Raw genomic sequence first — 14,473 nt, 5'->3', positions numbered from 1 at the left:
GGACCCATGCTGGAGCAGTTTGTGAAGAACTGCAGCCCGTGGGAAGGACCCACGTTGGAGAAGTTCGTGGAGGACTGTCTCCCGTGGGTGGGACCCCACGCTGGAGCAGGGGAAGAGTGTGATGAGTCCTCCCCCTGAGGAGGATGAAGCGGCAGAAAACGACGTGTGATGAACTGACCGTAAACCCCATTCCCCGTCCCCCTGTGCCGCTGGGGGGGTTGGTAGAGAAGCCGGGAGTGAAGTTGTGCCCGGGAAGAAGGGAGGGGTGGAGGGAAGGTGTTCTGAGATTTGGTTTTATTTCTCATTACCCTGCTCTGGTTGATTTGTAATAAAGTGAGTTAATTTTCCCCAAGTTGAGTCTGTTTTGCCCGTGGTGGTAATTGGTGAGTGATCTCTCTCCTGTCCTTATCTCAACCCACAAGCTCTTTGTTATATTTTCTCTCCCCTGTCCAGCTGAGGAGGGGGAGTGATAGAATGGCTTTGGTGGTCACCTGGCAACCAGCCAGGGTCAACCCATCACAGATGTACAGAAACTGAGCAGGGTGACTGCTATTGCTCGTCCGTGATTCTGTGGTGGCTCTGGCACAAAGTGCTGTGTCTAGAGAGCAGGTTTGGTGAGGGATAGGTTGGGGGACATAAAACCAGAGAAAAATGGGAACAGAAGAGGCCAGCCAATAGCAACTGAAGAAAATTATTCTTCTTACAGCTCAGAAACTAGTCTGGGGAATAAATAATGTCAAACTCCTGTAGAAAAATGCATCTTACCCACATGGTAGTGACTGGGCTGCCCAGAGGATCCCTGCTGCCTTCTCGCTTGACCTGCATGTGGAACCAAGAAGTCCCAGTCCCACTGCAGGCCCTTTTCAGGGCCAGGACTGTGGTGTGTGATCCCACCTCCACTGCCTCAGTTTGCTTTTTTGCATTAAGACATTAAAATCCCACCATTGGTCACTTCAAGGTTATGAGATGGTGCCCCTAAGGCCCAGATAAACTTAATATTAGTAGTTCCCCATTTTTACATGCTTGATTACAATCTCATTTTAATTTTGACCTAGTGATCTGAGTGAGGATGTGGCCCTTCACTTTGGTTGAGCACATGAAACACTAAGCATATTCTCATGAGATGTATGAAGGAGGAAAATCACCTTAGCCCTAGGCTTGTCTGTAAATTTCATCTCCTGTAGTCAGTGGTCATCTTTAGGAAAGCTTATACCTTGGGTAAACAGATGGCCTGCTCCTGCTGGAATAGTGGGATTTTCCATTACAGCGATAGATACAGGGGTCAAGCCTAGAAGCTTCTGAACCAAGAGGCTGGAGAAAATTATCTTTCAGACCCTTTCATAATTTTAAAGGTGCTCACGGAGTGATTCACTTCCTCCTTGCCTCATTTTGACACTGAGTTATCTGGCTAAAAACCAATCTTGCAAAAGACCCTTTCGAAGCTGATCCTGCCAGAGGGCGACTGCTTCTTTAGCAGCACAGAGCCCTCTCACCGCAAGGGAGAAGGGTTGTGTATTGAAGATACTGGCCTCTCAGCACCTTGCAGCATTTCACCTAATATGCCTCATCTTGCAAGTATGTCAGATCTGTAACTGTCATATGGCAGATTTGCAGGATTAGCCCCACCTATTGCCCTTTAAAAACAGTTCTCTAATAATGACAAAAAAATTATGCATGTAGGTGTGTATATGTAATAAGTTCATATATAATACACCAGGTATGTGTAGACTGAATGTCATCTATTGTGTATTAGCTAGCAAGACAATTTACTGTTTTCTGCTTAGCATAGAACTTTTAAAGAATGTATATGTACTATAAATATATATATGCATACAGGTATACATATATATACACACATGCACACACACAAACACTCCTGTCATCTACAGTGCATTAGAAAGCAAGATATTTTAGTTTGTTCTCCTTATGGAACTTGTTAAAAATGTGTGTTAGTGTATCAGTTCCCATATTTCAGAAGAGAGCAGCAGAGACATGCAATCCAAAGTTGCTTGGTATTTTTTAAGCTGAAATTAGATTCATTGCTTTGATTATTCCATTGTGGGCCCCAAGTTATATTTTAGTGTCCTTCACCCTTTTCTCCTTTATTATTTATAACCCACACTCTTTGAGCAATGACCAGGACTAATCTGTAACCTTCTGTCCTTCTGCCTGATTCGTTCTCTTTTGAAACACAAAGATTGAAGCAAATATTCTCAGACTCTCTGTTAAAATATAGATAGATAGATATTTCTCCCATATGTTTTATAGTGAAATAAGACTTAATGGAGGTTTTGCTTTTCTAATTCAGTCTCAGTGGACCTACTTCAAAGGAAAATAGCAAAGGACTGGAAAGTATGTATTTGGTATTCATTGTATTATAATGTATCTACCGCACATGTATCCACATAGGTATTTTATAGGCATTCACCAAATGGCTTGTGTGGCCATCTTGATTGTTAGATTAATGCATCTGCGTTTTGTGGGTCCCCCCCCCAATGTTTTTTTGTTTCCCCTGCAATGTTAGCCGCGCCTAAATAAATAAATTAAATAGCAATTCATTTGTGCTCACTCTGCATCACAAAGAAGTGGGGCATAAAACAGCATTAGCAGTGAATCCCCCGAGGACCAGAGAACCTCACAGGGGGCTGGTTCTCTGAATGGTCTCTGTCACTCCCTAGCAGCTAATGACTGAAACGGGATCCATTGCCACTGGGAGCTTTTAATTTCCTTACATTGTACAGATTGCTCTGATCCAATGCAAAGTGACAGCTACCATTTCAGTACAGCTCATTAACAGCTTTCGCAAAAGCCGGCATGCACCGTGTCTTCTTGTATGCTATATTCCCGCGATCTGTGTTCGTGCAAGCTAGAATTCAGCCTTTGGATAAGTTATAAAATAACATAGTTGCAGGCATAATAAATGCAGTGTCTTAGATACCTGGGGAAAACAGACAGTATATTTAAACTTATCTTGGGGCAGAACGATTCATGTCCATACTTCAGAATAACTTGAGAAAACTCAGGGGTTTATTTTCTTGGTGAAAGACCAGCAATAAAGTATGGAAGAGCAGGGAGCACATAACAAAGAAAGCTTTCCAGGAAATTTAGGAAATGTCAGGATAGGTAACGGGAAGAGGAAAAAGGAGGTAATTCAAGAGAATAATTGGAAAATTAAGGGAAAGTTCTCAAATTCTCTAAGGCACGTGGAATAACAGGACATAGTTATGTCTGTCAAGCACAGGCAACAAAACTAGAATAACTTTTTTTGTGTTACATTGGTTTTGTGTTCGTGTATTTTTTTAAGCACTAGGAAATTGTACCCAGCTCTGGTATCTTCAAAATCAGTAGAAAAGTCTTGCTTTAATTTATACAGGAATGTTTATTTTTCCAGCATATGTGTATATAGGGAAAATTGTATTGGCTGGGTTAGCAGTCCTGAAAGCAACTTTCTTTTGTTTATTTTTTAAAATAATTTCTGTTAGAAAAACAAATCCACTGAAAGCAAGGAAAGAAAAGCCTAGATTTTCCATTTCCAGAGGGACCATTTGTGTTGAATAGGAGAATAGCAGTATAGGTCCAGAGCATCCTGGTGTTCCTCACCCTTCAACCCTTTGAGAGGGGCAAGAATTGTCCAACTGTGGTCTAGTAATTCTAATATAATTGATGAACCCTGGAAGGGTGTCCCAAATTGGAAGCAGTGTTGACGTTTGCCCTATGTTGAGTTTGTGGGAACATATCTGTGATGCTTCCATAACAGCGTCTTGGATCTGACCATATTTGAGTAGGCTGAAACTCTGAAACAAAAGTATACGGTTACAGTAGACTCAGAGGATATTGCTGAGTAATTTATACTGGTACAGGTTTTTATCAACCCTCCTTCAGCTCAGTGAAACTGAAAGTATTCAACATCTTCAATGGTTGTAAAGAAGAGGCGGTCTCAGAACTGAGAGTGTAAAATATTCTGTGGGTGTTTGCTGAAGGTGGCATTTACAGTTGCAGAATAAGAAATTTGGAAAGTCCAGTGGGAGCAGGTCACCCTTAAGTATAAAGTCCTGATTCTGAATGATGCAAAGCCTGAGAGATAAAGTGTGGAGTGTGCCTTGCTCAGTAAAGGCAGCCAAGTTGCGAGTAGTCATCATTCAAGTTCTTTCCCTAGTTTTGCTTCTGACTTTGTGAGACTGATTGGAGTCTAATTGCCATGAGAAGTTTAGATTAGTGCATGAAATAAATAGCATCAGATATGGGTAACAGAATGAGAAAAGCTGTGATGTGGTTACATTTGGAGCTTGCAGTCTAAATGCGTGAGTTAATGAAAAGCTGTAAGATGTGGCATAATTATTTTAAGGCAGAAGCTTCCATTCTGAGGAACTTTTTTTTCTTCTTTTTTTCTCTTTTTAATGCACAAGATGAGAAAAGTGCAAATCCTGGGTCTGTAAAGTAGATAAATTGAAACAATGTCATTGACAGCTTAGCAGTATAGAGCTAGGTGACTTGTAGTGACAAGTAGTGATGCTCTCTAATATTCTACAGGGCTTGTAGCAGGCAGAGAGGCAAACCCAGAATCTCATGGGTTTAGGGCAGTACAGAATGGGATCACTGAGGAAGTACTGAAGTGTGGGGTGGTCACCTCTTCAGGATGACAAATGTATGTTTTAGTGTCCAGTAAAAAGAGCCGATATATTGTCAGTATCAACAATATATTTTTGCAAGTTAAACTATATTTAAAAACATGTAAAACATTATGTAAAACACCTTGCTACAGCTCATAACTTGTTGTTTCTATCTGCAGTGTTCCTTTGAAACCTCTTGTTCCTTACTCATTTTTCTATCAGTATGAAACATGTCAACATGTAAAAAGAATACACACATATGCATTTAATAAATAATGGGAACGGCTCAGTTCATGAAACAAAATTAGATATAGGTCCATGATAATATGCTTAGGGAAACAAATAGGATTATGTATAATTATAAATATGTTCACGTGATGCACACAGAAGAGACCATTGGCTCTTCTAAACTATAAGTTTAAACTATATATAAACTAGAGTACCAGTAACAATGAGTTTTTAAAAAAACATTGCATCAAATGTGTGTATCATATTGTATTAAATGTGTGCATATCAGAAATACATTGTGTTAAGATGGAAAAGTAGAAAGTAAATATTGATGCATCCAATGGACAGAAGGTATGGTGGATCCTCATGAAGCCAAACACTTTGAGGGGCTGTATTTTAGTAAAAGCTTCTGTTCCTAAAGGTGATAAGCTGCTAGTGCAAGTACATAGACTTGCATTAAGTTTTTCCAGAGAGAATTAATATTTTCACCTTATAAAAATGATTGCACTAAACATAAAGATCTCTCTGAGAACAACAAGAGGAGTAGGAGAGTGGCTGAGCATTAGCTGAGGCAGCTGATTTAGAGAGCTCCGGAGTAGCCAGCATCTTCTCTAGATAACAACTTGACACGGATGGCTTGGCGGGACTCCCTGCTTTCAGAAAGTGTCCTTGTTGCAGGCTCTAAACTCTTGCCAGAGAGCTGCTGCCTCTTAAGCACAGGGTGCCTCGGGGCTTGTCTGAGTGTGGGATTGTGCATGTCCCACTTCTAGCACAGTTTAAAAAGTCTCTGTAGCTAAACTAGTGCAAAGGGCCAAATTAACTCTTTGTGTGGAGATTATTCAGCCTTATTTGGCTATGTTCACCCATCAGCAAAGGAGAATTTAAAGTAAATTTAAATGAGCCAGTTAAGTGAGTTACGATTAAAGAAGCTAGAATTACATCTGTATGCAGGCAAACTTTTTAAATACACATATAGTGTATATCACATATACTCCCAAACCATCACATGTTGGTTTGATCAGGACCATCTCTAGTAGTAGGAGACCAGCACTGTGCCTGGTGATATACCTCCAATCATACTTTTTCTCTGTTTGGTTGGAAAAATTCAGTTTTACACAGCTGCATGGTGTTTCCGCAGTATGTTGTGCTCCAGAGTAAGGCAAGAAAGCACCCAGCCATGTGTCTTGCATTTCTGGTTGAATGTGTAAGCAGCCTGAGTACTGAAGCTCTAAACAGCATGTTATGTTGTCTGTCTGTGATGCTCAGAAGAAGTCTACAAAGCAGATGTCTCAAAATTAATTAAAATTGTGGATTAATAGTACTTAATGGTGCTTAGAAAATTTTATTTTCACCTGTGACTTCTCTGTAGGGTGGATAATTTAGCTAACTACTAAGGACCTATTGAAGATCCTGTCCTATGGCCTTTTTTGCACACTGTTCCCCCAAAGTGCAATGGTAGTTTTTCAAGCGGAAGGCTTACATGTGTGAGTTAAATTGCAGGGTCAGATGCTGCTCTTGGATGTGCACGAAGAATCCAGTTGATGATGATAGATGAATCAGGCCTTAGGTGGTGAAATTGGGGTATTTTACTCTTTAAGCTGAACATGTGTGGCCACATTTTCAGAAATATGTAGCAACTGTGTACCCTTAAGAAAATGTTCCTAAGATAAATAATCTATATTTGTTCACATGAGCACGATGTGTTAACAGCTGAATCACTTTGGGAACATCAACTCCCCAAATCATGAATATAAAAATCAGAGGTTTTTGAGTTTTTAAAACAGTAATTTCTTCTTGGGTTTTGAGGCTCCACGGTCCTTGTATTCACGTTTCTATTCTCTAAAACCGTTAAAAGCTGAGATTTTTTTTCTTTTTTTTGGTGGGGGGAGAAAGGGGGAAGAGAGAAAAGTCATCTGTATTGACTTGACTCCCACAACAGGATCTTTAGAAAAGCATTAAATACCATAAGTCTCAGTGAAGCAAGGTGACTGTCAAGGCTGTATGTGGTCACTAGATGGAGGACCCTGTGAAAAATTAGCAGATGTGTTGATTCCTTTTTTGTTATTGGGGCTGTAGCTTCTAGAATTAATAAAGAAGCAAGCAGACTTTATGACTCTTCAAAAAGTGTGAGTCTTGTGGTGAAAGATGTATCCTGGGATGGGACATAGTGATGTATTTCCATTTAGAGTTCAGTTCTCTGCTGGCTTGTGTCAAAAGACAGCCACTACAGATGCAAGGTGAGCTTTGGGGAGCTACTTAGCCTGGCACCAGGAACTGCAGGAGGATGCCTGTGGTGAGCCCTTGCAGTGCCTGTGCCTCTGCTGGGCTGAACTCCCAGAAAATTGGCTGGATGGATGAGCCCAAAGGGTTGTGGTGAATGGAGTTAAATCCGGTTGGCAGTGGGTCACAAGTGGTGTTCCCCGGGGCTCAGTATTGGGGCCAGTTCTGTTTAGTATCTTTATCAATGGTCTGGATGAGGGGATCAAGTGCACTCTCAGTAAGTTGCAGATGACACCAAGTTGGGAGGGAGTGTTGATCTGCTCGAGGGTAGGAAGGCTCTACAGAGGGATCTGGACAGGCTGGATTGATGGGCCGAGGCCAATTGTATGAGGTTCAACAAGGCCAAGTGCTGGGTCCCGCATTTCGGTCACAACAACCCATGCAATGCTACAGGCTTGGGGAATTGTGGCTGGAAAGCTGCCTGGCAGAAAAAGACCTGGGGGTGCTGGTTGACAGCCGGCTGAATATGAGCCAGCAGTGTGCCCAGGTGGCCAAGAAGGCCAACAGCATCCTGGCCTGTATCAGAAATAGTGTGGCCAGCAGGAGCAGGGAGGTGATTGTTCCCCTGTACTTGGCGCTGGTGAGGCCACACCTTAAGTACTGTGTTCAGTTTTGGGCCCCTCACTACAAGAAAGATATTGAGGTGCTGGAGCATGTCCAGAGAAGAGCAATGAAGCTGGTGGAGGGTCTAGAGAACAAGTCTTATGAGGAGCGGCTGAGGGAACTGGGGTGGTTTAGTCTGGAGAAAAGAAGGCTGAGGGGAGACCTTATTGCTCTCTACAACTACCTGAAAGGGGGTTGTAGTGAGGTGGGTGCTGGTCTCTTCTGTCAGGTGGCTGGAGATAGGCTGAGAGGAAATGGCCTCAAGTTGCGGCAGGGGAGCTTTAGATTGGATATTAGGAAAAATTTCTTTACTGAAAGGGTTGTCAGGCATTGGAACAGGCTGCCCAGGGAAGTGGTTGAGTCACCATCCCTGGAGGTATTCAAAAAACGTGTAGACAAGGCACTTCAGAACATGGTTTAGTGGGCATGGTTGATGGTTGGACTCGATGATCTTGAAGGTCTTTTCCAACCTAAATGATTCTATGATTCTATGAAAATAGTGGGTGGTGATGATTTTCCCCTCTGCAAGGAAAGGAGGTGCTGTTGTGTGGGGTTAGGTTATCCCACTAGCTTTCCCCTTTCAAGTAGCACATGGCAGGGCGGAGGGAATGGGGACAAATAACCTTTTTTGACAAGGAGGAAATGAAATGGGGAACCGTCTAACTCTGAAAAAAGAGAATTTCTTTATTAGGGTGCAGGACTAATGTTTAGTCTCTTTTTATGTGTCTGTTTTTCACAGAGTGAAGTTAGTTGGTCTTACAGGTCTAAATGTTTATCTTAGCTGGTTCCCCGCCACTTCCCATTTGAAGGACTTGGGGGTAGGCAAAGGGGTATGTCTGGGACTGGGTTATTCTAGCTGCAAGAAAGAGGAAATGGTATTTAAAAAAACATTTAATTAAATGACAACACTTGGGATTTCATTTAGTTCACATTACAGGAGGAATTTAGACTTCCACTGCTACCACCTGCTGCCAGGCTGAGCTGTGAGCGTTGTTCCTGTGTCTCACCGATGCAGGTGAACTTACTGCCGAACCACTTTCACAGTCCAGAAAGCATGACATTCCTTGTTACCAGTGGGAGGAAAGGCTAATTGAGAAGTGTGTATAAAAGCTGTAATGAGTAGCATTTACATGTATTGATTAGAAGTAGGGCTACCGTCTCTCATTTATCACTACCAGCAGCTGTGAAATTTTCCCCACGTCAATTGGCACGGCTCATATTCCCGCTCCTCTGGTTCTTTATTGCTTTTTCTTCCCCCCCACCCGCCCTGACCCAGAGTGCTGATCCACCAGCTGGAATGGGCTGGTAATTACTCCAGCTTCTCCACCAGCTGCCACAATTGCCAAACCGCTGGAGTGAAAAATTCCATCCCGCATTTCCGATTTTTTACATTACCACTGCATAATCATATTTGACGAATAATTAACCTGGGTTAATACTTCAGGGAGCCATTTGCAAGTAAATTGATAAGCTGAGTGCTGTAAAGGCGCACAAGGGCTAAAGGCTTTGGGAAGCTGCACACAACAGCCTACTGTCTGTGCTGTTTTAATATGTGCACACCTCCTGACCATCTTAATTAAGAGTGGACCGTGGGTGCTGTCCTCCAGCCTCCTTAAACAGAGCATGGCTCAAGAGGAGGGAGAGGATCGGAAATACTCAAACTGTCCTCTGTATCTGTCTCATGGCAGTGGTGCAACGGATGTGAATAAGTGCACTTTTCTTCCCTTTTAGATTTAGAAACAAACACTGTTAGATCAGAAAGTTGTTAGGGTGAAAATCAATGGAAATTTTCCCCGCCAACTCAGTGGAGCTGGATGCAGGTCAGGTTGGAGAGCTGTTTTCCCCACCTTTAATAATGGCATACAGGTCAATGAGAGAGCAGAGTTGAGTCCTTTTGGGAATGTACATATTTGTGTATTTTTTTCAATTGAGGCAGCTGCACTGTGTTTCAAATCCATGGCTTTGCTTTGGGGTTGATCCTGGACTTCTGAGATAAGTCGAAACCCCCTGTATGAGGCTTCTGTGGTTTATAGATCTACTCTTTCTTCAACTTCAGCTTTTAGAGTGTTTGGCATGTATCTTATTTGGAGCGTGATTGCACCAAGTAGTTATTTGTAGCTTTCAACAGGGTTTCTTGGGGGGGAGTGGGGATGTTGGAAAAGGTATTTTCAGTTTGTTCTTCGCTTTTAAATCAGCTAGTGGTACACATCTATTTTCGTCTTTTTTGGTAAATATTTTATAGCTAAATAATTTAAAGAATAAGCTTATCACAGGTGAATCAACAAAAATTTTATAATGTGCTTGTAAGGATCCTGTAAAAAGTAAACTAAAATAACTTATTTGCCAAAAGACAAGACTGTTCAAATAAGAGGTCCCACCGAAGCTTTCCTTGCTGTGAAGCCTTTATATTTAGCTTCATTCAATGTGGGCTCTTTGACAGATCTTGATTGATAATTCTGCAAGAGAGAATAAACAAGCCTCCTTCCTTTAGGAAGACAGGTAAAATTCATTCTATTTCATCATTGTAGTTGATCTCTCTAATGTCTTTCTGACTCAAAAAGTTGGGTATTGATTGAGGCCACATAAAGGGTGTGGCTGACGGGTCCAGACAATGTTTTTCTGGCCCAATGTTACTGTTATCCAGGCAAATACTTCTTCCTGGAGGTGGCCAGTAAATGGCATAGAAATCTTCTGAAGCACAGTTTTGAGCAGAGCAAGAGGCAAGAATTAGAGTTAAGTAAGAGTCGTATTATTGCAAATCTTATCTGGGTTTTGCTTTGGTTTGGTTTTTGCTATGTAGCAACATTCCTTAGATTCACAGAAAAATCTCATAAGGAATATTAAAATATATTTATATTTCTGGGGAGAAATGCCAGAAAACAGTGTCTAAATGATCGGAAAAAGAAAAGAATTGGCCACTTAGTATTTCCACAGAAACTGTGTGATTTGTTATCTCCTCAAGGCTTCCAGCCAAACTCCTGACTTTTGGGAACATCCGGTTTGACAGTCTTGGTGGCAGCCCTGATGTGTGATACAACTGCAAAGCTGTAAATTGGGAGAACAGTTAATGGATTTGTGTATCATGCACTTGCACTGGCCAGCATGCTCCAAGCTGGTGGCCCACAGAACACCATCAAGACAGCATTAGCAGTGGAGTTACGTAGCAGCTGCACACTTAGCCAGGGCGAAACAGTCTCCAGCCCAGGATGCTGCCTGGGTGAATTCCCTGTGTAAAGCCCTGTGAGCTCCCCATGGGACGTCAGCACACCCCATCACTTGTGCCCCAAGAATACCTCTGGAGATGGCGAATGGGCACATGGAAGCTACAAGAGCCATTTAAGTTATTTCATCTCTACATGAAAAAGAAAAACTATCCAAAGATAGTTAAATAAAAATGTATGCATTAGGGTTTAAGAGATCAAGGCAGTTTTATTATTCACTAAGATGACTCAAGAGAGAGATGCAGATGGGATTATTTAAAATGAGACGTTGTCACTATGGTCCTATGAAGAGCGAGGCTTTCTGTAACACAGCTCCCTCTTACAGGTGTGCTGACTGCAGGAGAAGATTTGAGTAGGTTGCCATGAAATTGTAAGCAGGGTACCTGAAGGCAACATCATTTTTCTTGAAAGGTGCAATATTTCTTTAAGAAGCATAAACCCTAATCATATCTTTCTATTATGTCATTTGCTTTAAATAATAGGGGTTTATCAAAAGTAGCTTAAGTTAAAATTTGCCGTATCTTATGTGTAGTGATTTACTCTGTTGCTAGTGAGAACCTAAGGATTTCTGGGGTTTTTTTGTGTCATTTGAAATCTCTGTAGTTTCAGAGAATTCCAAGAGGAAGAGTAACACTTAAAAATATAGTATTTACATGATTTTCAGTGGGTTTGCTATTGTTTTGCAAAGAAACTCAGTTTAATAAGTATTTTATAAAAAACTTCTTCATTGTACAGGAGAAAGGGTAGCCAAACCCTGAATTTCTTCTTTAAGCCTCAGGCTGAGAGCTGTATGCATTGTGGGAGGCATGCGAGCCCCGTATAAATCCCTATTAGGAATTCAGTGCAGAGGGTTTCCTTTGCAAATGAGATGCACTAAAGACCACTGCTATTAAGTCATTGCTGTTCAAAACTTTTGTGAGTTTGCCTTAGCAAGTGCTAGAAACTGAGGTGGATGCATCAGGATGTGGCCCATTTACAGTAAATATGAAAGGAATTAGCCTTTTCAGTTTTGTTTTCCTCTGCCATGCAGCTTCCCAGGTCTGCCTTACCTTCATGCGGCCAAATTGTTGTCTGTTTTATTGTCTACTCAGCTGTTTCTGTGAACGTCCTCTTTCAAACCTAAATAGAATTGCACAGGATGGCCTGGCAATTTGAAAAATAAATAAAGAATAACACAAATATGACTATCATGCTGTATTCCCCTGGCATGTAAGCAGTCTGGCTTCTTTTTCAAAGTAGAGCTTCTGTGCATGCCGGACCGAAAGTCAGCACTGGGCATTTGTCACCGTGTGTAGTAATGCAGGGGAAAGCAGTTCCTTTCAGAGCTCAACTGTAGCACTAAGTGAAATCAATGGCCAAACAATCTAACGCAATTGGTCACATATTGATAGAATTAAACACCGCTGTTAACGTGACTTGTCATTGATCTGACAAAAACAGAGTCCAGGGTAAAAGTCGCCCGAAGCCTTTAGACTCTGTGTTTGTGTAGCAAAGGTTGGGAAATTATTCGCTCCATCTGCTTCTAACATAATTTTTTTTATTTTTGCTGACAATACTCCTCACTCTAGAAAACACTTGCAGAACTTTAACCTCTTCGTTGTCAGAAACCTGAGAGTGTGCAGTAGCCCCCCCGCCGTGCAAATTCTTTCTTGGTTTAGGGCGTTGCGTCTCTCTCCCTGTGCATGCACAGGGGAATGCTTACAAAAGTTAGTCCAAGTACTGGGAAGCTTCCCTGGGTCGGGAGCAGAGGGAGGCTGGTCAGCACAGGGGCATGGTCATCTGATCAGCTGCACCTGGTTTTGCCAAGAGGCAAACCCAGATGGTGGAATAGAGAGTATGACTGACTGGAAACAGGGAATGTATCAGGAAAGCAGAATTAGGCCCATATCTTCTGGTGCACAATGTATCTGGCTCATGCAGGGTATAGCGTGTTGTCATGTAGTGGTTATGGTTCAGAAGGTAAAAATACCGATAAAGGCAGCAATTAAGAGGTACTCTGCTAATAGCACTTGAAAATAGTCTGCATTTCAGGAATCATATTTATTGAGCTCCAGCTTTACATCTGTAGTTTAGCTATTGGCCTTTTGTTGATGTGTCAGAATCCAAAAGATTTTACATTATGAAATCTTCAGCTAGCTGGAATAATTGCCATGCATGCTGGAAAAAAACGCCTAATGAGTGCCTGAAATACTGAGCAAATTGCTCCAGAGTATTTGCAGGGGAGACTTGTTTTTAATGCTGCCGAGTTCTCCGATCTGACCTATGAGTCACGCTTTGCTTTTAGGCTGATTGCAAACCTGATAATGTTTTCTAAAGTACCGTAAGAGGAAGGAGCCTAGGTTTGTAAAAAGTGTGTCTTACTGGCAACTTGTAGTCACAACATGTCAGCCCTGCGTTTCTGCACCATTCACGGTGTCAGGAAAGGCATTCTCACCTGCTCCGCGCTCACAATCACTTCTGTCCTCTGCTCTTACAGTTCTTTGCCTCTTAGACGTCTATTTCGTTTGCTGTAATCTTTATGTTGTGTTAGAGGTTATAGATATTTGACACTTTGATAGTGGGTGTCACTTCTTTGTTTATCTGCTGGCTGCTGAGCATGGGCATCGCTGGCGATGGTGCCAGCAGGCTATGCTTCTGCACGTGCCGACACGGCGTGAGGTGCTCTTGGGCAGCCCAAGCACCCCAGGGCGATCAGCAGCAAAAAGCTGCCGCACACCTCGGTTTTGGGGGAGAGCAAGGAGGAGCTGTGTTTGTGGGTTTTTTGTTTACTTTTTTCTGATGTTACAGTTGTATAATAAAAGCTTTCCACCCAAGTTCAGTGTAGATATTGCTGGTGGATTGTTGTTGCCTGTGGCAGCCGCAATGGCAAGATTTGCTGTGCTGTATGCAGCCTAGGGATTCTGAGGCAAGTTATCACACCTCCACGGCTCCCTCCTTTAATTCACAAGCCTTGCAAAGATGGAGGGAGGGAGGGAGGGAGAAAAAACTTTAATGTACACAGTAACCTAGTCACAGGGGGGAGAGAGTCAGAAAAGACTTACGCTGCTTACTTGCACTTCTGGCAACATTACAGAAGCAGACAGGTTTCTTCCGAGTGGAATATGAGTTTTTCCAAGATTATTAGTAGAAAGACATTCCCCCAGTAGGAAAGGAGCAAAGATACCTGTGCACAGTAATTGTGTTCTCACAGTGTGAAGCTCCATGGGACACAGTGATGGTGCTAATCCACCTTCTCCACATCCTCGTCATGAAACACCAGTTATTGATGGTATATGTATCTGAACTGGAAATGTGAAATGCTTGGAAAATATTACCCTATGCTGAAGTCGAAAAGTAATTGCCCATCATGACAATTCCCGGCAGACTTACACATGTGAAGTCTCAGTGTGAACACTAAAAGCTCATTCCAGGGGTTAAAGAACCCTACTGACAGATGAGATGTCAGGAGGGAGACATAATTGTACAGCAGAAGTGCTAACCTGTACAGCTTGGGAAAAGAATAGGACACAGCTTCTGCATCTTCAAAGAAAT

General features: G+C 42.2%; 1 protein-coding gene across 4 annotated transcripts in view; it reads left to right on the top strand.

The window, feature by feature from the left end:
- POU6F2 (POU class 6 homeobox 2) overlaps positions 1-14,473 on the top strand; it is a 316,623-nt gene that overhangs the window by 89,301 nt on the left and 212,849 nt on the right. The window lies entirely within an intron of this gene.

Source organism: Aquila chrysaetos, chromosome 3, assembly GCF_900496995.4.
Source record: "Aquila chrysaetos chrysaetos chromosome 3, bAquChr1.4, whole genome shotgun sequence".
In the NCBI taxonomy this organism is placed as follows: Eukaryota; Metazoa; Chordata; class Aves; order Accipitriformes; family Accipitridae; genus Aquila; species Aquila chrysaetos.
Note: the sequence above shows the minus strand (reverse complement) of the source record. Positions and strands in the feature narration are given on the sequence as shown.